The sequence below is a fragment of the Mustela erminea genome, chromosome 5 (assembly GCF_009829155.1).
Source record: "Mustela erminea isolate mMusErm1 chromosome 5, mMusErm1.Pri, whole genome shotgun sequence".
In the NCBI taxonomy this organism is placed as follows: Eukaryota; Metazoa; Chordata; class Mammalia; order Carnivora; family Mustelidae; genus Mustela; species Mustela erminea.
The window spans coordinates 130599724-130621867 of record NC_045618.1 but is presented as its reverse complement, the minus strand read 5'-3'; the positions used below and the strand labels follow the sequence as shown (position 1 = coordinate 130621867).

The 22144-nt window shown below is 46.9% G+C and overlaps 1 protein-coding gene across 6 annotated transcripts in view; it reads right to left on the bottom strand.

Annotated features, from left to right (window-relative positions):
• LOC116591720 (serine/arginine repetitive matrix protein 1-like) overlaps positions 1-22144 on the bottom strand; it is a 199000-nt gene that overhangs the window by 172151 nt on the left and 4705 nt on the right. For 5 of the 6 annotated variants that reach the window (XR_004286126.1, XR_004286127.1, XR_004286129.1 and 2 more), the window contains one exon: positions 6431-6563. The gene's annotated coding sequence lies outside the window, so the exon portion shown is untranslated. The other variant, XR_004286131.1, reaches the window with a different exon arrangement.

Genomic DNA, 22144 nt, shown 5'->3' with positions numbered 1-22144 from the left:
ACGCGCACATGCGTGCAAACACACACACACACACACACACACACACACACACACACACACGGGGCTTGGTTCCAACCTCCTCAAAGCAAACTGGCCATCACCAGAAGTTTCCAACAGAATTATTTGGGGTTCCTGAACAATGTCTTTTGAAGAAAAAAAAAAAAAGTTGAGATGGTCGAATCACTGCAGTCATGACCTGAAGTTATTATTTTCCTTGACAGCGAGAATTCCCTTTGCCTTAACATCTTCTGTGATAAAGGCGAGCCCTCCCCAGCTCCTCTGCCCCGGAGTCCAGCCAGATGTGTGCATGTGTTCCGTCCACACAGCACAGGGTTTAAGGACGGAAGAAAAGATGAGCTGTTTCTCCCATTAGTGGATCTTTCCACCCCTGCAGAGAGGGTTCGTGGAGGGTTTGTGCTTTTGGCTGCAGAGAAAGCAATGGGGGTGGGAGCTGCTTTGGAAATAGGGGGAGAGATGGGGATTTTTCCATCTGGAATCACAAGGCTCTTGGTGGCAGGGCCAGATGGAGCCACAGTCTGTCTGTGGAGACAAAGCTTCTCTGTAAACTGGTCGTGCAAACAAGAATATGAGGGTTTTGACAACACAATGGCCAAGAGATAGGAAGCTGAGCTTGGTTATGAAATGCCCAGGGCAGATCGCTCCAACTCTGGTGGATGGAGCCCTGCATGTTAGTCAGCGAGGAGCTTCCTTGAGCTGATGAAAACAAGATTGTAAAGCTTTGCATTCAAACGGATGTTAGAAAACCAACGCTGTCACCCAGTCCCCATTTTCTGAACTTGTCAGTCTTTCAGCTGGGAGCTAACAGACTTCCTTAACGCACCGGAACAGCGCTGGGACTTAAATTACGGTAAAGAATTTTATAAATGCTGAGTGTCCCTGTCCACACTCTTAATGAACATCCTCTATGCTGTACTTAAGCCAAATTCCAAGGTATAATTAGGGATACTGAACAATGATATAATGTAGATTGCAAGTTTGCTTGTAGCTCCCAACATCCGATTAGAAGGATAGTAGCAGATTTCCTGGAACCCAGGAGATGAAAACCATCTGTCACAGCCTGATTCCTAAGCCCTTCCTTCCAGGAAAGCTCTTTGTGTCACCGAATAATGCCCAAAGGAAGGCCTTCTTGGCCCTCAAAGCCTGTCTTCCAACCAGAGATCACATATCCGGCTGTGTGTCCTAGAGAAAGTCACTTCCCCCTCTGAGTCTTCATTTTCTCTTCCATTATATGCAGCACTGGGATATGTTTGGGGGTTTTCAAACTTCTATAAAGCAATGGAACATTTGGTTCTTCCCCCAAAGAAAACCTCAGGACAGAAGTCTGTTTGTAAATATCCTACGTCTCTTGGTGGAGGGTGTAATCAGCGTGCAGGTGATCAGACGGAGGGAGATGGCTCAGCGCCAGCGGCCTTAAACCCCCAGCAGACTCTCCGTTCTAAAGCATTGGATCACTCCCTGCAAGTATTAAGCACTTTATAAATGTCACGTGGGGAAAAATGTGTGCTTCAGCAGAAAACTAGGCATCATGCAGAACACACTCTTCCAGGTTATCTCACCGTGATGCTGGGGGACCCTTTCATTGCCTTTGAGCGGTTTTTATGACTCTGTACATTACGGACAACTGATAGCAATGCAAATAATTCTTGTTTACAGATGCACAAACAAATTCTGTCTTGTATAGAAGCTTAATTGACCTCCTTCCCTAACCCCCAAGAGAAAACCAGTGTCAACATGCTTTTATTCCATATAAATTTGTGCTTCTTTGGCTTCTCATTTGAGTTGGTTGTAACATATCAGTGGCTCTTTAGTAACAACCTAGCCAGGGGCACTAGGTGGCTCAGTCAGTTGGGCATCTGCTTTTTGCTCAGGTTATAATCTCAGGGTCCTGGGATCAAACCCTGCATCCGGCTCTTTGCTCAGTGGGGAGTCTGCTTCTCCTTCTTACTCTGAGCCTCCCTGCTGCTTCTGTGCTCTCGCTCTCTCTCTTGCTCAAATGAGTAAATTAAAAATATTTTTAAAATAATGAGCTAAATGAAGTCTTTAACATGTGTTTATCTGTATCTATGTGGGAGTCATGGTTTTAGCTTTCTTCTCTAGTTCTCAGGTTAGCCACTGATCCCCAATAGCATTTATCCTCTCCACAAAATTGCCCTTAAAAATAAAGTGTTGTACAGCAAAGGAAACTGTTGACAAAACTAAAAGGCAAACTATGGAATGGGAGAAGATATTTGCAAATGTCTTATCAGATAAAGGGCTTGTATCAAAAATCTATAAAGAACTTACCACACTCAACACCCCAAAACCAAAAAAATCCAGTCAAAAAATGGGCAGGGGGTGCCTGGGTGACTCATTTGGTTAAACGTCTGCCTTCGGCTCAGGTCATGATCCCAAGGTCCTGGGACAGAGCTTCACATTGGGCTCCCTGCTCAAGGGGAAGTCTGCTTCTCCCTCTGCCCCTTCCCCTGCTCATGCTCCCTCTCCCCAGCAATCTCTCAAATAAATAAATAAAATCTTTAAAAAAAGAAAGAAAGAAATGGGCAGAAGGTATGCACAGACATTTCTCTGAAGAAGACATCTAAATGGCCAACAGACACATGAAAAAATGCTCAACATCACCCGACATCAGGGAAATACAAATCACAATCACAATGAGATAGGACCTCACACCAGTCAGAATGGCTGAAATTAACAAGTCAGGAAATGACAGATGTTGGCGAGGATGCGGAGAAAGGGGAACCCTCTTATACTGCTGGTAGGAATGCAAGCTGGTGCAGCCACTCGGGAAAACAGTACAGAGGTCCCTCAAAAAATTAAAACTAGGGCTACCTATGACCTACCAATTGCACTATAAGGTATTTATCCAAAGGATACAAAAATAGTGATTTGAAGGGACACCTTCACCCCAGTGTTTATAGCAGTAATGCCCACAATAGCCAAACTATAGAAAGAGCCCAGATGTCCATTGACAGATGAAGGCATAAAGAAGATGTGGGGTATGTGTGTGTGTGTGTGTGTGTGTACAGACATACATAAAATGGATATACATAAAATGGAATATTATGCAGCCATCAAAAAGAATGAAATCTTGCCACTTGCAACAATGTGGATGGAACTAGAGGATATTAGGCTAAGCAAGATAAGCCAGTCAGAGAAAGAAAAATACCATATGATTTCACTCAAATGTGGATTTTAAGAAACAAAACAGATGAACATAGGGGAAGGGAAGGAAAAATAAAATAAGATGACGTCAGAGAGGGGGATAAACCATAAAAGACTCTTAATCCTAGGAAACAAGCTGAGGGTTGCTGGAGGGGGGGTGGGGTAACTGGGTGCTGGGCATTAAGGAGGGCACTTGATGGGTGTTATATGAGACTGAAGAATCACTGAACTCTACCTCTGAAACCAATAATACAGGGTATGTTAAATTGAATTTAATTTTTAAAAATAGATAAATAATTAATCAATTAAAAAATAAAGTATTGTGCAGGGGCGCCTGGGTGGTGCGGTTGGCTAAGTGTCCAACTCTTGCTTTTGGCTCAGGTCGTGATCTCAGGGCTGTGAGATCGAGCCCCTTGTCAGGCTCTCTGCTCAGCAAGGAGCCTGCTTAAGACTCTCTCTCCCACTCTCCTGCCCACCCCAAATAAATAAACTTTTAGAAAATAATTGAAAACATAAAGGGTTGCAGAAATGCCCTCAGAAAAGTGACATATGAGCCCTGGGAATAAGAAATAAGAGAATAGGGTCAACAGTAGCTAGGCTCCTGCAGGTGGGAGAGGGCAGGTGGAGGGCGCAGGGCAGGTGACTGAGAAGGCCGCCTGACAGGAGCTAGGAGCTCAAATAAGAGGAAACAACCAACCCAGCAAGGAGAGAACAGAAATGAGTATTCTGACCTCACTATCCTCCCCTCTCCCTTGTGGCCCAGGCCAACTGGATGCAAGAGGGTAAGGGAGAATGGATCCGGCCATCTGCGTCAGCCTCCAGGGTCCGGCAGGGTGGAGGGGACATCCCTGTCGTTCAGACAAACAACAAAGCCATTTGGGGTGGAAGTTAAACCACCCACAGCTCTGTATTAACTCGACCCTACTATTCCATTGTCGTCATCAAAATAACTTTACTAGTACTCCAGAAGATCCTTGCCCAGAAAGACAAAAATTGAAAGGGGCGGGGCAGAGGGAGGGGGTGGTCTGGGTGGCTCAGTTTTTAAGCATCTGCCTTTGCATCAGGTCCTGACCCCAGGGTCTTGGAATAGAGCCCCGCAGTGGGCTCCCTGCTCAGCAGGAAGCCTGCTTCTCCCTCTCCCACTCCCCCTGCTTGTGTTCCCTCTTGCTGTGTCTCCCTCTGTCAAATAAATAAAATCTTTAAAGAGGAGAGGGAGTGCTGGGTGGCTCAGTTGTTAGGCATCTGCCTTCAGTTCAGGTCATGATCCCAGGGTCCTGGGATTGAGCCCCGCATCAGGCTGCCTGCTCAGCAGGAAGCCTGTTTCTCTCCTTCCCACTCCCCCTGCTATTTTCCCTCTCTCTGTCAAATGAATAAATAAAATCTTTTTTTTTTAAAGGGAAGTTGCAAAGGACTTCACTGTTCATCCCAGGAACTTCCTGAAAGACAGATCCTCTCTCTCCTAGGAAGCATCAGAAGACAGTTTACACCCCCAAGGCTCTTTGAACCCCGTGGCTGGAAATCCACGCATTGCTTTGTCCACCAACCCAACGATTTATTACATCGTGATCCCTACCACTCCTAATCAAACACGTCACAACCCCCTTGAAACAGCCGTCTTAAACCAGGCTTCGAAGTCTCAGTAAATACCCCAACTCTGTCCTCCCTGGGAGAGACACAGAGGCCTTGCAGAACAGTGATCCCCCCCTGCCACAGCGAGCATGGAGCTCGGTCCCAACGTCTCATCGCACTGTTGGGTGATGTAGAGGAGACCCCATTCAACAGCAGGAAAAGCTATTTGGAGACAACTGTGTATGTGAGCCTGAATTATTCAGGAAGGTTTCCTTCCTGCTCTAGTTCCGTGGGATGACGGCAGAAATACTCTTTTCCTTTTGCCTATGTGGTACAAAATCTAGAGTTTGGGGGCTGGCAGGAGTTCAGGACATGATCTAATCCCTTCCTTCCCTTATGGATGAGGTCGTGGGGAGGCACAGAGGCGGTCAGCCAGGACACGGTCTGAATCCAAGTTCTGCAGCTCTCGGCCAGTGGCCTTGGACATGCACCTTCTCTCCCTAGCCCAGTCACTTTGAACCATCACTTCCTGCATGCTGGGCTCTGTGGCTTGGGACACACGCTCAGGGGCCAGGTCACAGTTTCAGATATCTGCCCCCTTTGCCACCTGCCGCTGGGAAGCAGACCCTGAGCTCCACACTCCTTCCTCAAGAAAGCAATGAGAGGGCAGAAAGCGGAGACCCGTCTGAGAATTCCCAGCTTCCCCTCTGACCTCTCAACACTTGCAAACAACACAGAAGCCTGTAGGTGACAACCAAAACATGGAGCAGAGGTTTTTCTGGACTGTGGGGGGGGGGGTGCTGGGGGGAGACATTGAGAATGAAACAGGACCCCATGCCACAGAGCAGCAGAGAGCCCCCACACCTCCCCAGGACCACATGGACGAGATGAAGGGACTGCTCAGGAGTGAGCTGGGGGACCATTCCCTGGACCAAATGGTCAGGCATACATAGGTCTTGGCATCATTATGACCCCAAAGCTTTAAAAAAAAAAAAAAGTGGGAAGCTGTTCCTGTAGATAGAGGAGCAGACAGTCAGAGCTGACAAGGCTTTCTCCCCAGAACTGGGTCAAGAGGACAGCATCTCTTCCCTCTCAGCCCAGACTGATCAAACTCCTGACCAAACTCCTGCCCACTCTAGAGGGTGACTTCCTACCCTGGGGTTGTAAGGAACCCTTCCACAAAGAGCAGTCTGGAGCAAAAATGATGCAGGAATGATGGATGCCCTCGTGGCATTTAAAATAAACCCTGATCTCCCCAGCAAATGGAGGAGGTTAAGCAGGGGGGGTCTTTTGGAGGGAGGGGGGCAGGGAGCACATGCAGCCTCACTGCCTCCACCCCCAACCCCAGCAGCTGGTGGACCCTGGTCTGACTCCACAGGTGTTCCCTGCCCCCTGCTGGCTGCCCTCCAGATCTCAGACTCCAGACTTTCAAAGAAGGGAAGGAAGGAAAAAGGGGGAGGGAAAGAAGGGATCTAAGAGAATGGAGGTGGGAACTGGTGGGGAAGGAAAAACCCAAGAAGAGAAAACACAATGAGTAACTAATTATGAACTTGTGGCACCTGTGTCCTCAGGGCTGTGGGTCGACTTTTGCCTGGCTGGGCCTCTCACAGGGGCTCAGGAGGGCGGCGTGCACGATCCCCTCAAATTTAGAGCTCCAAATGAAATGCTGAGAAGCACAGACCTGTGTTTTGAAGACAACGCTCCACCTTCAACTTGAAGGGTGTCGCCATCTTGAACGACTGCAGCCGTGATGCCCTTCAGCTGGTACCGTTCACAACTTCACTGAGGACTGTGGCCAGTGTTAATGGCCTAATCTGTGGAAGACAAACATTTCAAATAAATCACAAATTTTATAGTGTTGTTTGAGTTCTGCTCTTTGTTTTTTTAACTGACAGAGGACCTTTAAAAACAGAGGTGACCCAAGTCGTCCGCAATCCCTGAGCAGCCCTGATGCCACCTCCCCGGTCTCAGACCCTGGAGGACACCCACACAAACAAGGAAGCCCCACCAAATGTTTGAGAAGGAAGTCATGGCACCATAACTGCTCAAGAAAAAATTGCTCTGGCACTTGTTAAAATGGTAAGGAAGATTTTATTTAAGGCTGTTGCAATAGGTATCAAGACCGTTACAAGAGGGGAGAGAGATGGGACTCAGCTCCAAACCCAACAAGAACAGGTGGGGTGTATAGTCAAGGAGCAGGTTGGAGGGTGGGCATTTCTAGGGGGAAACTTCAAGGCCAAGGGGTTTCTTGCTTAACCCACTTCACAGGATCCTTGCTGAAGGTAACCTGGGTGATCAAACATCAAGCGTGGGGAGATTCTCTCCAAACTGATCTGGCAGGGTTCCTGCTACTGTAACTGGGCTATGCAGGCCCAGCAAGGACAGGGCCAAGGTCGAGGCCTGGTCAAGAAGAGCACTCAGAGAGCCTGACTCAAATATGATCACGGAGAGCCTTTGTCCTTCACAGCCATTTTGTCCCGGAAGGTCCCCCAGCTACTGTGACACTCCAAGAACTCACTTTCCTTCCTGAGAGGTGATAAGGAGATGAGAAAGGAGACAATCTGGATCCCAACTCAGGGAATATTTTGAGTCCTGGCACTGTACCCCATTTGTGGTGGCCCACCCAAGAGGTCAGCCCCGACTCCTTCTTCCCATGAGCTTGCCTCTCAAGGGAGGGGACAAAATGCCAAAGACTTGCCTTCCCAGCCTTCCTTGTAGCTGGAAGCAGCCTTATGACCCAGTTCTGGCCACCAAAAGAGAAGGACAATTCTCCCAAGTAGCTTTTGGGAAATGTCTTCCCATCTGGATGCGGAGTGGGAAGCTACCACGCCTGTTACTAAGATAGTCACTCCCCACCATGAGGTGGCAAGCCTGAGGACAGGGAGCGTGCTGACGATGGAACGAGAGGAGCTGGGCCGTTGGTGACATAGCTGAGCTGTTCCACCAACCCCTGAACTGTCTGCACCCAGACTTCTTAATGAGGTGAGATAATTAGGTGGCTTTCTGAAGCGAGCTCTTCTTTTGTAGATGTTCTACAACTCACAGTCCCAAACATTTCTAATATACCCCCACCCCTGCAAAGCTGGAACCTGTAAAGGATACAGAGACATCTAAGCCTTGGACATTATGCTCAATGTCCTTCAATAAACAACTTAGAATATCAACAAGTTTTAGACTAAAAGTAACAGCAGCTCCACTCCTGGGAGTTTTTCCTCAGAACATCCAAAGATATCTACCGAATTATAACACATGATAGAGAAAATACAGACATACCCTAAATGTTCCACAATAAAGGTTGACATTATAGCCTGCCAATATATATTGCGAAGTCATTAAAGATGACACTGCACTTAAGAAAGGAATTCTCTAGGCAATAATCAGAAAAAAGAAAAAACAGGTGATTATCTTGATATCACATAAATTCCATCATGTGCAGAAAAACATCTCTGAGTCTAGGTTATGTGTAAAGCTGCCAGCAGTGATTATCGCTATATGGTGGAATTATTATTGATTTTTATTTTCTTTACACTTTTCTGTACCTTTTGTATTTGGTGCAATGAACACATCTCTCTTTTACAACAGTTCCTCTAAAAATGCTTCAAAATGCAACCGATTGGGAAGATTAGATATCTAACAGAGCACAGTGGAGAGCTTTTAAACATCTAGCAACTATTTGCAGAACAGTATAGTATGAGGGGGTAGGGTGGAGAGTACCAAAAATAGACCCACAGTCCCACGCACAGTCATGGCTTCAAAGACCAAGTGCCTACTTGGGGGAACTAAGACATATGCAGGTGAAATGACCCCATCCACTTCTGCAAGCTGTAGAATATGTGTCACAGAGCCCATCCTCCCCAATGACATGATATATATCGAAGTGAAACTAAATTGTAAGTGTTTGCCTTTTACAAAAAAAACTCTACACAAAGATTTTTGTATTGTATCTAGTATGGACAGAATGTAATTCAGGCATTGTGAAAAGCTTCCAGGAAATGCTTTCAGGCCTTTTACATTTTGGGGTTTTTAAACGATTTTTATTTATTTATTTGTTCGTTTATTTACTTATTTATTTGACAGAGAGGGAGCATGCGCAAGCACAAGCAGTGGGGAGCAGCAGGTAGAGGAAGAGAGAGAAGCAGGCTCCCTGCTGCGCAGGCAGCCTGATGTGAGATACGATCCCATGACCCCAGGATCATGGCCTGAGCCTAAGGCAGACACTTAACTGACTGAGCCACCCAGGTGCCCCGGACATTTTAAGTTTTGCCTCAGAATTGTTTACAAAATCTTTATTTAACGCTCTGTCTGAACCTAATTCAAAACAAAGCCTCTTGTGTTTCTTCAAGCCATAAATATGTCAGAGGATCTCTCAATCTCTAGAATACTTCCAAATCATAGTGTTATCCCCTTAAACTCTGTGACGCTCTGACCATCGCTTACTCAGTGTGACTCTGATCCTCCCCCAGCAACATAGCTTACTTCCTGAGTTTGACCCTCTTTGCCAGTTTCCCAGTAGATTCTCGCTAAATAGGTCGCCTTCTAGCACCCCTTAGATTGGAACAGCATTGAAGCAATCAAGATTACATTTAACATTTGAGTACGGAAGAAGTTGGTGAAAGCTGGCAGAATACATTATCCCAAAATATGCCACGATGGTGTAAGGACTATTTTGAGCTAAAGACACCTGAAGAAGAGCAGATGCAAAAAAGTCATTCTGACCTCCCCTTTTCTGGGAACCAGAAGTTCAGACTCTCATGTGAAAGCTGCCCTCCCTAGCCCCAGGAGGAAAGAAACATTATCATCCCCAGAGACAGGGCGTGGAGGCAGAAAGAAATCTGTACAAACAGATCTTTTTAAAGTAACTTATCTTCCTCTAGTCTCCCTGAGTGTTTTAGTTACTTTTCCATAATTACTACTCTCTGATCAAGCTAGTATATAAGCACTTGGTCCAATCTGCCCTTTGGGTCTTCATTTTCCTCTGGGGGCTTCCAGATCCATGCAAAAACTCTGTATGTTTCTCTCCTGTTAATCTTTTTTATGTCAATTTAATACTCAGGAGCAGCCAGAAACCCTAAGAAGGTAGAGGTAAAGTTATGCCTCCCCAACTACGTTCTACGTTTATTTATTAAAACTGTCAGTTGGGTTCACTGAGCCACCCACGATCCAGATAGTATTGATTCATCCCGTTCTTGGGGTCACCTCTGGCTCTGAACTGCTCCTACTGAATGCCTTGACTTTATGGGCACACCTGTGTGGGAAATGCTCTGCTAAAAACCAATGCATGGCCCTCTCACCTCTTCTCACCCCCAAAACGTGAGAACTGGGTTCTCTGTTTGGTTGCTTTGGTACCCTTTGGCCAGTACCTTTGGCATCGCAACTTCTTTTTTATTCATTCACTCAACAAATATTTATTGAAGACCTACTGTGTGCCAGGCACTGCACTAGGGAAGAAAACCAGTCATGATCCCTAACTTGAGAGAGCTCACAGTCTCTGGTCGAAGACAAACCTTATTCAAAGAATGACCCCATCAAATATAGTTCCTCTAAGTGCTTTTTCCTAAGTTGGTATTTTGAAATACTTTAGCCTCACAGAGAAATACTATAGAATATTTCTGTATATCCCTTGCCCAGCTTCCTTCAGTAAAAACATCCTATATAATCAGGGTAGAATGATCAAAACCAAGAAATTTACACAGATACAATACCATTAACTAAGCTATGACCCTTACTGGATTTCTCTAAGTGCTGTTTATGACATTAATTCTTCAATCATTGTCACAATCATAGGAAGTAATACTATCATTGTTCATTTTATAGATGCAGAAACTGAGATTCAGAACAGTTAACTTAGCTTGCTGAAGATTCCAGCTTGGAAGTGGCCAAGTGAGGAACAAAAACATGGGCAGCCCAGCTCTAAGGAACCTGCTCCTCCTGTTGAACTATACATTACTGGCTCTCAACATGACCCTGGCCAGCCAAAGCAGCTGTCCTTGCTCAAGCCTGAAGAAACTTACTCTCATCACACTACAATAAATTACACTAAAGAACCAGAAGAAGTTGTAATCCTTGGACGCCATCCTTAGAGCCCAAACATTTGTTTCCAACATCAAAGTTGGCTTCAGTAGGCTTCCCAAAGGAAATACTATTGCAACCACTGTGGACAAAACAATGTTCTTTAGGCTAACAAAGGCTGACTTGCAAACATTTCCCTCCTGTGGAAAATAACTTCAGTTGATACATTTTGACTCTCAGAAGGAAGTTTCTTTGTAAGAAACTGCAAGAAATGCAGATGTAGGTCAGACACTGCCAAAACAAAGGCTTCAGAAAACACTGGCTTCCTCTCAACATCAAACCATTTCCAAGAGTCTCACTCCCACGTAGCTCAATCCCAAATGAGACATGCCTTCACGAGTCCGTCTGCACCAGAATCATTTGAGATTAACTTGGGTTTGCGCTTCTCCGTAGCTGCCCTCCCTCTGCTTTCCAGCAGATAGCCAGGCCCTTTGGAACTGCTTGCCTTCTGGATTTTGGAAAGCGGAAGGCACAAGAGCTTGTAGTCAATGTCTCCTTCACTATTTGGGGGGTAAGGCAAGGGAGGGCAAGAAGTAAGAGAATGCAGTGAAGAGCGGTGTGCTACACCAAGAGGGGAGCGAGGATAGCAAAGGGCAGAAGAGAACCCCCCAGCCTGCAACGTGGAATCATGCACCTCTTTCTGGCAAGATCTGAAGTGACTGTTGGGTGCATCTAGGTGGGCTGAGTCCCTCACACCAAAACTTCAAGTCTTCTCAAGACTCCCTGGCCCCAGAGGCACCTGGGTGCCTCAGTCATTAAGCATCTGCTTTAGGCTCAGGTCACGATCTCAGGGTCCCAGGTTCAAGCCCCACATCGGGCTTCCTGCTCAGCGGGAAGCCTGCTTCTCCCACTCTCCCTGCTTGTGTTCCCTCTCTCTCTGTGTCTCTGTCAAAATAAATAAAATCTTAAAAAAAAAAAAAAAAAGAAAGAAAGAACAAAAAAGTCTCTGGCCCTAAATGCAGCATAGGGGCAGCAGCCTAAAGGGAACATGGAACCAAGACAGGGGTCTCAGAGAGGCCAGTGGGATCAACACTGGCAGAGTATTTCAGATGAGGCTTTAATGCTTAAGGTGTTAAGATATTTCTACAACCTGAAGGAAGCAGAGTGCTATGGGGAACAGCCAATAACCACTGAAACTTAACTTCCCACCAATTCAACAGGTGAGAGAAACCCACGTTGATTTAAAGAATACAGAGAAATGTAATAGTTCCAACAATCGGAGTTTGTGGACTCGCACTCGCACCAACTACCCATCCACCCATTTGTTCATCTGACAAAGAGTCACCGAGCTTCCACACAGGTCTCGAACACAGAGTAGAGACCAGAGGACATGGTGGTTCCCGAGACTTCCAGTGCTCACACACTCAGAGATGTCCACCCTAAACCAAGGAGAGGCCACTACAGTGTCATTAATGGTAAGAGAAGGTGCCAGGATGAGTTAAGCTATCATAAATGACCCATACCACACTGGTACTCTTTCGCTATGAAGTTATGCATAATGTATCAAGTTTCAAAATTATCTATAGATTTATTCCCATGGAAGAATCACAGATGAATGATCTTCCTAGAATGATGGTCATCTTACTGTTTTAATAGCAAAACCCTACAAACAGCAAAAATGGGTTAGTTAAATATATTACAATACATCCACTCTTTGGAACACTATACAGGCATTCAGAAAACACTGGCTTCCTCTCAACATCAAACCATTTCCAAGAGTCTCACTCCCACGTAGCTCAATCCCAAATGAGACATGCCTTCACGAGTCCGTCTGCACCAGAATCATTTGAGATTAACTTGGGTTTGCACTTCTCTGTAGCTGCCCTCCCTCTGCTTTCCAGCAGATAGCCAGGCCCTTTGGAACTGCTTGCCTTCTGGATTTTAGAAAGCGGAAGGCACAAGAGCTTGTAGTCAATGTCTCCTTCACTATTTGGGGGGTAAGGCATGTTATGGGGATGCCTAGGTGGCTCAGTAGTTAAGCATCTGCCTGGCTCAGGTCATGGTCCCAGGATCCTGGAATCAAGCCCCACGTCTAGCACTCCTCTTGGTGGGGAGCCTGCTTCTCTCTCTCCCTCTGCCTGATGCTCCCACAGCTTGTGCTCGCTCTCTGTCAAATAAATAATTTTAAAATCTTAAAAAAAAAAAAAGAATGATGTAATGGGTACTACCTTGGGATAAAAGATTTATTTATTTATTCATTTGAGAGACAGATAGGAGAGCATGCACCAGTGGGAGTGGGAGAGGGAGAGAGAATCTGAAGCAGACGCCATACTAAGTGGAGAGCCCCACGCAGGGCTCGTTCCCAAGACCCTGAGATCACAACCTGAGCTTAAACCAAGAGTCACATGCTCCGCTGACTGGGCCACCCAACAGCCCTATGAGCGCTACTTTTCTAATTAAAAATAAAACACTGACAAGTATTTCAGAAGAATATTTGATAACATGGAAAGACATGAGCAATGCATTGCTAAAACAAATGAGCAAATATGCTCAGATTTTTGAAACAATGACATAAATATACATATATTTTAGCAAATATGATCCCATTTTTGTAGCAATGACATAAACCTGTATATGTCTAAATGTGTGTTGCATGTACAGGGTATAGGAACACTAGGAGGATATACAACAAAATATTAAAAGTGGTTATTTCTGCCAGGGATGCATTCTGATTTTCATGGGTCTTAAGCACTTTTGCCTTCATGGCCCCTTCTCCCACAAAAAAAAAATGTTAAAAATTATATTTCATAGTGGCAGTGGTATAAAGATAACACGGTCCAGGCTGGATTCATTGTTCTATGTTCATTATTATTATATTCGTTTGTTTCTTCTCATGTTTAGAGAAATTAAAATGATTATATTCATGGGCGCCAGGCTCTGTGCCTCCAGAGGCCATCCGATGACTTGGCCCTCATTTGTGAGTAATGGAATTACTGGATTTTTATTTCCTTCTGGCTCATCTGCGTTCTCTAAATTTTCCATACCCTAAGATTTATTCTACTACTGTAATGAAAAACCATTTGAACAGGTGGGTAAACATAAAAAAAAAAAAGGTCCATTTTATGCAATGCTTACACATAATACCAAGAGTAAAGGCAGCTCTTGGAGGCAACCCCTTCCAAGGGCATTAAAATCTCCCCACCCGATACAGCCCATCATCCGTGGCCCTGCTGATCCAGCCCACCCAGTGATTTCCTGCAAGAACCAACCAAGGAGATGAAACCTCTAGTTTTCAGAACAAAGTCGCTCTCTGGCTTACCAAAGAGAAGGGGTTCATGCCTTGTTCTTGATACCCAGGGAGGACACGACCAACCCACACTGGCTTTATTTCTCCAGGGGCACAGATGGTCGGCCATGGTCCAGCCACGCTCTCTAGCTCGGTCCGGGAAACATTTAGAGGACGGCAGGCTTGGTAAATAGGCAACTAGCCTTCTACAGCCTCATCCGTGGCCCAGGACATCGTAAACCCGTGCTCTTTGCCAAACTGTGAAGTTTGCCAAAATTTAATAGGTTTGATTTTATAAAGTCAGCCTTTTGAGTATGGATTTTTAATTTATACATTCATTTATTTATTCATGTGTTTAATAAATATTGATTAGGCATCTACTCTTTGCCACAGATTATTCTAGGAGCAGGCGACACAGTGGTGAGCAAGACAGACACAGTCCCTGTTCTCATGCTGCTGGAAGGAGAGATTCTGAACAAGGTGCAGAGTGGCTTGAAAAGGGAGAAGCCATGAGTGTGTCGAGAATGTGTGGCCAGGGGGCGGCACCAGTCTAAGGAGCTGGGGATCCAGGCTTCCCAAGGAAAGGAAAGGTAAACCCAGACCTGGAAGGTAAGTAGGAGTGGACGGAGCAGGGAAAGGGGAGGGTCTGGAGGAAGAACAGTGTGCAGACTAATGCCCAGAATCTATGTTTAGAGTCTAGGAGTCCTAAGGAACTGAAGACAACCAAAAGGGTTGATGGGAATGGCAGAAGGCTGGGTTAGAGTGACAGGCAGGGACCAGACGTGAAGGACCATCTTATTTAAATCGGTTTGGGAGCTGGGACTACGTCCTTACTCCAATGGGAAGCCATCTCAGAGCCTTAAGGAAAGGAGGGTTTGGGTGCTGTGTGGACAATGGACTGCCTAAAACTCCCGCAGGGGCCCTTGGGTCACTGGTGATGGGTGTTGTATAGCATGAACCCAGCGGTAAGACTTACTCCAGCCTACTTGAAACAACTGAAAGAAACAAAGAAACAGAGATGTATACTGCACCTCTGTGCTTCCCACTGTCTCCATCCCAGCCTTCAGAACCACACAAACAAGGAAAAGTTAAAATAAAGGGGGGCCATAGGAGGAACACCTCACTGTCCTATGTACTAGAGCTTCGTAATACTTGATTCTTCCTGCATACTTCTTCCAGCATTTGCTTCTTCTAGATTGTCTTTATTATTGTGCTTAGCTATTTGAATTTCCATATGAATTTTATTTTTTTAAGATTTTATTAACTGGGGCACCTGGGTGGCTCAGTGGGTTAAAGCCTCTGCCTTCGGCTTAGGTCATGATCTCAGAGTCCTGGGATCAAGCCCCTCATCAAGCTCTCTGCTCAGCAGGGAGCTTTTGTCTCTGCCTGACTCTCTGCCTACTTGTGATCTCTGTCTGTCAAATAAATAAATAAAATCTTTAAAAGAAAAAAGAAAACAAAACAAAAAAAGAAAATGAAGTCATATAGATGGCAAATACATCTTCCATCCAAGAATTATTAAATTTAAGCTCTGCTCAGCAGGGAGCCTGCTTTCCCCTCTCTCTCTGCCTGCCTCTCTGCTTACTTGTGATATCTCTGTCAAATAAATAAATAAAATATTTTTTAAAAATAAAATAAAAAGATTAATTAAAGGAAATAATGTCTGTAGAAAGTACTTTGCAAAATGTAAAACATTATATAAACTTGAGATATTCTTTCTCACCGGCATTACTGAACACATCCTTTTGGAAAGCCAATCTACACACCCCCTTAAGGCATTTTTCCCAGTGCCTATTGATTAACCAAGAGGCTGAGACTATCCAGCCCAAACGGCCAAAAAACAGTGACATCAGAGGCCAAGAGGAGAGTTACTGACCTGGAATAAACTCTAAGAAAACAAAACAAAACAACAACAACCAAAAAAAATGAGTTCTCAATCTGAATTTTAATTTTATCCAAGAGCCACCAAATGGCCTGGGGGTGGGGGGCAGTTTTTCGAAAAAGCCCATCGTTCAATCAAAACTCAGGGACTGGATACCCTCTATACAAGATCTCACTCAATCTCCAAGCTCCTGACACTGTTGCCGAAAATTAGCCTAGACCATTCCTCAATGGGAGCTGAGGTGCTGTATCCCCTCTTCAAAGAAATTCTCATCTGCAGAACAGACAAAAGCCAAGCCTGGCCTCTTCCTGGGACCTGGCAATGCTGATACTCACTCTTAGTGCCTGAGTCTGAACTAGTGATTCACACCCCCTTCTCTGAACCCAGCCTCAGAGGCTCCCTCCTCCACCTGCCAAGCCCTGCCTGCCACCGACACAGGCCCAGGGCTCACCTCTTTCCACCTCTAGAGGAGAAAATGGCCAGAATGAACCAGAAGGAAGCCTTCAGGACACAAACACTGTTTATAAAACACACAAGAAAGAGAAAGACCTTGCTGTGATCTACCCCCACATCATTCCACTCCAGTCTCTTGGATCCCCCCCTTGATCAAGGTAGCAATGATCGGTATTCATTGAATCAGCAAACATTTATTGAGCACTGACCATGGGCCAGGCACTGTTTTAAACACCAGAGACCTAGCAATGAATGGCACAGTGAAAGGTCCTGTCTTCTTGCAGCTTGCATCACTTGGGGGAGAGGTGTCTGTGCCCTCGGGGATGGCAGGGAACAGCAGGCAACAGGACCATCAGCTACAAATCGAAAGGATTTTAGAAGCCTGGGGAGTTGGTTAGTTTGGGTTCCCCCAAAAAGGGGACCTCAAGGTAAGGATTTGAGAATAGCTTGCTTATTGAGGAAGTGATCCCAGGAAGCGTTGGTGAGCAAACGGGGCAGTGACAGCGAAGAAGGAAGGCCATAGTTTGTTAATGAGACACTTACCACTGTGAGCAGCTGAGGCTCGGTCCTGGGAGACCCTCATAGAGACTGTAGAGAATGTGCCTCAGAAGTACCCTGTCCCCCCGAGGGGCAAGGAAGCTCAAGATTTACCTATCCACTCCCATCCTCATTAGCTGAGGGTCCCACCAGGGTTTTAAAGCCCTGGCTCCTCAGACGCAGACAAAAAGAGTCCATCAGCAGGCACGGAGGAGTCTAGCGGCAACCTCTGAGATGAGGGACAGGAACAGAGAAGCCACGGGAGGCGTGGGCCGCTCCCAGTCAACTTGTTCCCTGTGATAAGCCCAGAACCTGGTGGGGTTTCAGGGACATAGTAGGCAATAAATATTTGTTGAGTAATTAGATGTTTTATTATCTGGAGATGTCTTTAAGGCTAACCTGAAGTCAGCAGAAGAGCGAGCCCTGGGTGCAAACCTAGAAACAGTGGCCTCAAAGCATATTAAGCTGTGTTATCCTGGGCAAGAGCCTTCCCCTTCCTGATCAGTCTTCATGGTCATAAAGCAGAGATGGACACCTGCCTTGCCTGCTCTGTCAAACTGGATGAGGCGCCAACCAGAGAAACTCTGCCAAAGGGCTTGGCAAAACCAGAATATGTTAGAACGATTTTTCTTGGGCAAAGAGCCTGGAATAGGGAATGAGATCTGCAAAAGGAGACTCTGGTCCAGTAGATTCTGAGTCTGTTTCCTCACTTATGAAAGAGGCACTGTGATAACCAGGCCACAACACGTCCCAGAGTGCCATTCGGGGGCTCCAGAGGCAAGATAATGGATGTGGTGTGCTCCGTTCCCTTCCGAAACTACACTAAAATGACAATAAAGGGATGTGGGTTTTTTAAAGGGGTGGGGGGAGGATCATAAACCCATGATGACAAAGCAACTGGAGAGGAAAGGATGTCCGCAAAATTTTAGAAGCGGAAGAGTAGATGGTCAATTAGCAAATGGCTTAGCTAGTAGGGAAAATGAAAGACTAAAATCACGCCGGGGAAATCCAAGAAGAAACGCAACTTGCCCCAAACATGAGGCACCGACACCTTGGGAAGTGAGGGTGGAGGTGGGCAGAAACAGGAAGCCTGGCTGAAAGAGCTCCAGATCCTCCGCTCAACCCTGGTGGAAACCCTGAGGGGTGAGTCTAACCCTTTGCATGGCTAGGATCCCCCTGGATCTGAGACACACGCACGTTCGAGAAGCACTGCTTTAGGACACCCAGCAAACGCTATCAAGACATTGCTCTATTCCTGACTCTCCTGCAACCTTGGACCCTGACCTCATGTGGTCTGTACCACAGCCTGTCTGGGATGGATGAGAGCAGGTCAGGTCAGCCTTCTCTCTCACCTCCAGGGACGCCTCAGAGTGTCCTTTCCCATCACTCCCTCCCTGTCTCTCCCTGCAGCACAAAGGGTTGGAACCAGGGTCCTTTGTGAACTAGAAAGAACGTGCATGTCAAGATGTCTTTAAGAGTTTCATCTAGAGTCTGTTTGCACCCGCTCGTCTGACTCGGTGGCAGCTAAAATGCTCAAGCTTCAAAATGAATGGTCCTAAAGGGACCATGATCCCCAAGAAATGGGAGGACACAGATAAAACAACTTCAGAACTCAGCCCCAAATATTGGGCTTATTTATTCTGTGCCTCCTGCTATAATAGAGTGTTATTTCATTGCTGGCAGATGCAAAATAACGAACCCATTGTGCGCTGATCTAGAGTCCATATGTCCCCCATTTGTCTTGTAGCCTGACTGGGCGCTTTGCCCCGTTCACAGGAAGCCCTCTGATAGCCAAGCACCAGAAAGACCCAATTATTGCCCTTTGCTAGGGGAGGATCCACCAGCACCACCAGAAACACCATCCGCCCTCCCACAGCCTTCACAGCCCTCACCACCGCCACCGCCAACCACCACCAAGCATTCTGGGGCTGGCTGCTGCCCACGGTTCTCCTGGGAACTCATCCCACGGGCCCATAAAGCCCAGTGGGCTGCCAAATGAGGGAAGGACATTCTTAGGAGGCAGTAGCATACAGAGGTTAAGAGAAGCGACTCAGCAAGACCTGGGTTCAAATCCTACCTCTGCCACTTTGCATAAGCATGAACTAGGGCATGTTGCTTCCCCATCGTCTGGCTGGCTGCCGTCTCCCCCAAGGAATGGGGATGGTAAGGAGCCCTTCCTCTCAGGGTGCTGTAAGGGCTAGGCTAGATGAGTTACCCATTATAAAACCCTTAACATAGAGCCACACTCCAAATGAGTGCTGGAGGAGTATAAGTGGTGGTGGTGACGGCTGATGATGCAACAGATTCTCTAAGAGCCACCGCCCTACCCCACCCCCGCCCCGCGCACCCACCCCGGGAAAGGGAATACTGGCCGGAAGATGAAAATGAGGCATTCAGCTCAGGCTGAACAAACAGAGGCCAGGAAGGACCCGGCTCCCAAGGACACCTGCAATCCATCCAGGGCCCCCTTGTGCACCGCGGTCCCATGGCAACCTGATGTGGCTGTTTGCTTTGTGTGCTGACGCAAGCAAGCCACGGGGCCGGGGGTGCGGGAGAACAAAGTAGAAAACCTACGTGCTAACTCTTTGTCCAATGGAAAAATTCACGAAGCCAACGAGTGTTCTCCTCCTGTCTTCAGTTGCCCAAATCCTTGTCTTACCTACAGGATTCTCATAGGCCCAGGCGGAAGACAATTTCTCTCTTACAACCTGTGATTCTGTGCTGGGAGTCACAACAGGGGACTTGCTACTGGTGTCTCCTTGGGAGAGGCCTCAGAAGCTGCTCAGCACCCCGCCAGGCACAGGGCACCCCCCACAAAACAGGACCTTGCGGTCCAAAGGGTCCACGGTGCCCACAGCCAAACGCTGTTGCCCAAATTAAAATGAAGCTCTCTCTTCTCTGCGTTCTGCAAACACCCTGTTTAAGCTTGTGTTGGGCCACTGGCCTGACCCCGCCAGGTATCTAGTTAGCTGGTAGCATCCCGGTACAGTGGGAAGGGCCCAGCTTCTGACCCCAGGCTCAGCCACCAGCTAGCTAAAACCCAGAAATAGTCATTTAGCTTCTCTCATTTCCTCATTTGAAAAATGGAGAATTAGAATACTTATTTGCAAGCTTAAGGGCAGGGTTTACATAGAATGCTGTGCAGAACCCGTGGTACGCAGCAAGTTCCCACCAAGTTATCGGGACACCTCTTGCTAGGTACAACCCAGAAGGTCACGTGATGTCCTGCATATGTCTGCATCTCAGGCTATGCCATGCACGTAGCAGGTGCTCAGAAATTTTTGGACAAAAAATGAAGTCTTTCCTGGAAGCCAAGGATTAAGAAAGGAACCCAGCCCATCTCAGGGACCTATACATGGCCCCACCACTTTAAATAACTTTTTTTTTTAAGATTTTATTTATTTATTTGACAGACAGAGATCACAAGATGGCAGAGAGGCAGTCAGAGAGAGGAGGAAGCAGGCTCCCTGCTGAGCAGAGAGCCCGATGTGGGGTTCGATCCCAAGACCATGAGATCATGACCTGAGCCGAAGGCAGAGGCTTTAACCCACTGAGCCACCCAGGAGCCCCTAAATCACTTTGATTTAGACTTCAGGATACATCATCATCTCAACCTCTGTGTCTCCCTGTCACCAAGTCTCAGGCCCTTCCACTGAGTGCGGAGGCTGACACTGGGCTTTTGGTTCCTTCTGGGACTGCCAGAGTCTTGGCCACTGCTTGGGAGCAATGTCCGTAGCCCAGCCATTCCTTGTGGACCAACTCAATAATCCGCCACCTGCAGAACACCTACCCTAGGGCACGCAGAAGAAAGTCAAAGGAAATGCCAGTTTCCGAACAGGAAGGACACAAGTCTGGGTGCGTGTAATCTGCCTGAAAAATGAGAAGGGTCACCCTCCCATCCTTCAGATTGGATGGAGACTTCCTAAACACACACCCAGTCCACACCCAGCTACCGACACAGCCCGGCCACACCTGGAAGCAAATGTGAAAATACAGTCTCTACCTCTTGCCACCCCAGAGCTTTCAGAAGTTCATCTACTACCCCTTCTGCTCTGCTAGTGAAAACATTAGGAAAAACATACTGGGCCACAAGAGAGACCTGACTGTGTGATCCCTGCCTCTAACTGGCTGTAATTCAAAGTAAGTCCTATTAGCTCACTGCGCCTCAGTTTCCCATCTGTGAAATGAAACCTGGAAAGATCTCTAAGAGTCTTTTTGGCTGTGATATTCTATGCTCTTTCTATGGCCAGTCGTGGCTTGGCTCCCACAGAGATCTGCTGAATGCCACACAGACAAGCCCTGAGGCATTCCAAGGGCAGCCCTTCCTGTTCTCCAAGGCCAGGAGCTCCTATTACTATATAAGGTGGCCCACAGAGAATGGCAGGGGAGACATACCTCCTCCACTGTTCAAGTCGTTTGGAATGGACACAATGAGTCCTGTCCCTTCCCAGACCCCCCCTCAGGCTAGGCCAGACAGCCCAGGAAGTATCAGGCAGGGACTCAGATTACAAAGATACATGGTGGCACAGACATTCTGCAAGCCCACGGGGATCCAGGCTAGGAACAGACAATGCTTCCACCAAGCATATATCATAATTGCCAAGTGTCTAAGAGCTCACTGTTCCAGGTACAACACAGTCCTTAGCTGCTTCCTCCAAATCCCTTGGTAAAAGGAATCCAGACGCGACTATGACTTGGAAGGAGGACTCCACTCCCAGTCCCCTCCGGTACCCTCACCGAACACAGTGCTTGGCTCACATCAGCTCCAGCATGATCCCTGACACACGAAGGACTGCAGGTCACCTCACAGAGCTTTCTTCCCTCCGCAGATGGAGCACAATGCCTCTGTCTGCGGGCTGCCCTGCGCTCTTGGCTACGGACGGGGTAGGTGCTGGGTGGAGAAGGGGAAGGAGTCAGATATCTGGAGTTGGGGTCCCAGCTGTACCAGCTTGGGCAAATAATGATCCTTACCCTCTTCGCATATTAGTTTGCTTCTCTATAATCTGGTGTCACCGAAACTCACTTTGTAATACTTTGTCCTAAGGATGAAATGAAACTGCATATGAAGTGCCTGACTTACACGAGGTACTCAGAACATGCAGTCGTTTTATAAGGATCTCCCCACCTTGCTGAATAAGGCAGGTCCAGGCACCAAACATGCAAACAGTTTGAGAAAGAAGTGCTTTAAAACCAGAAGTCCCTTCAGCACTTTATTTAAAGGGAACTGG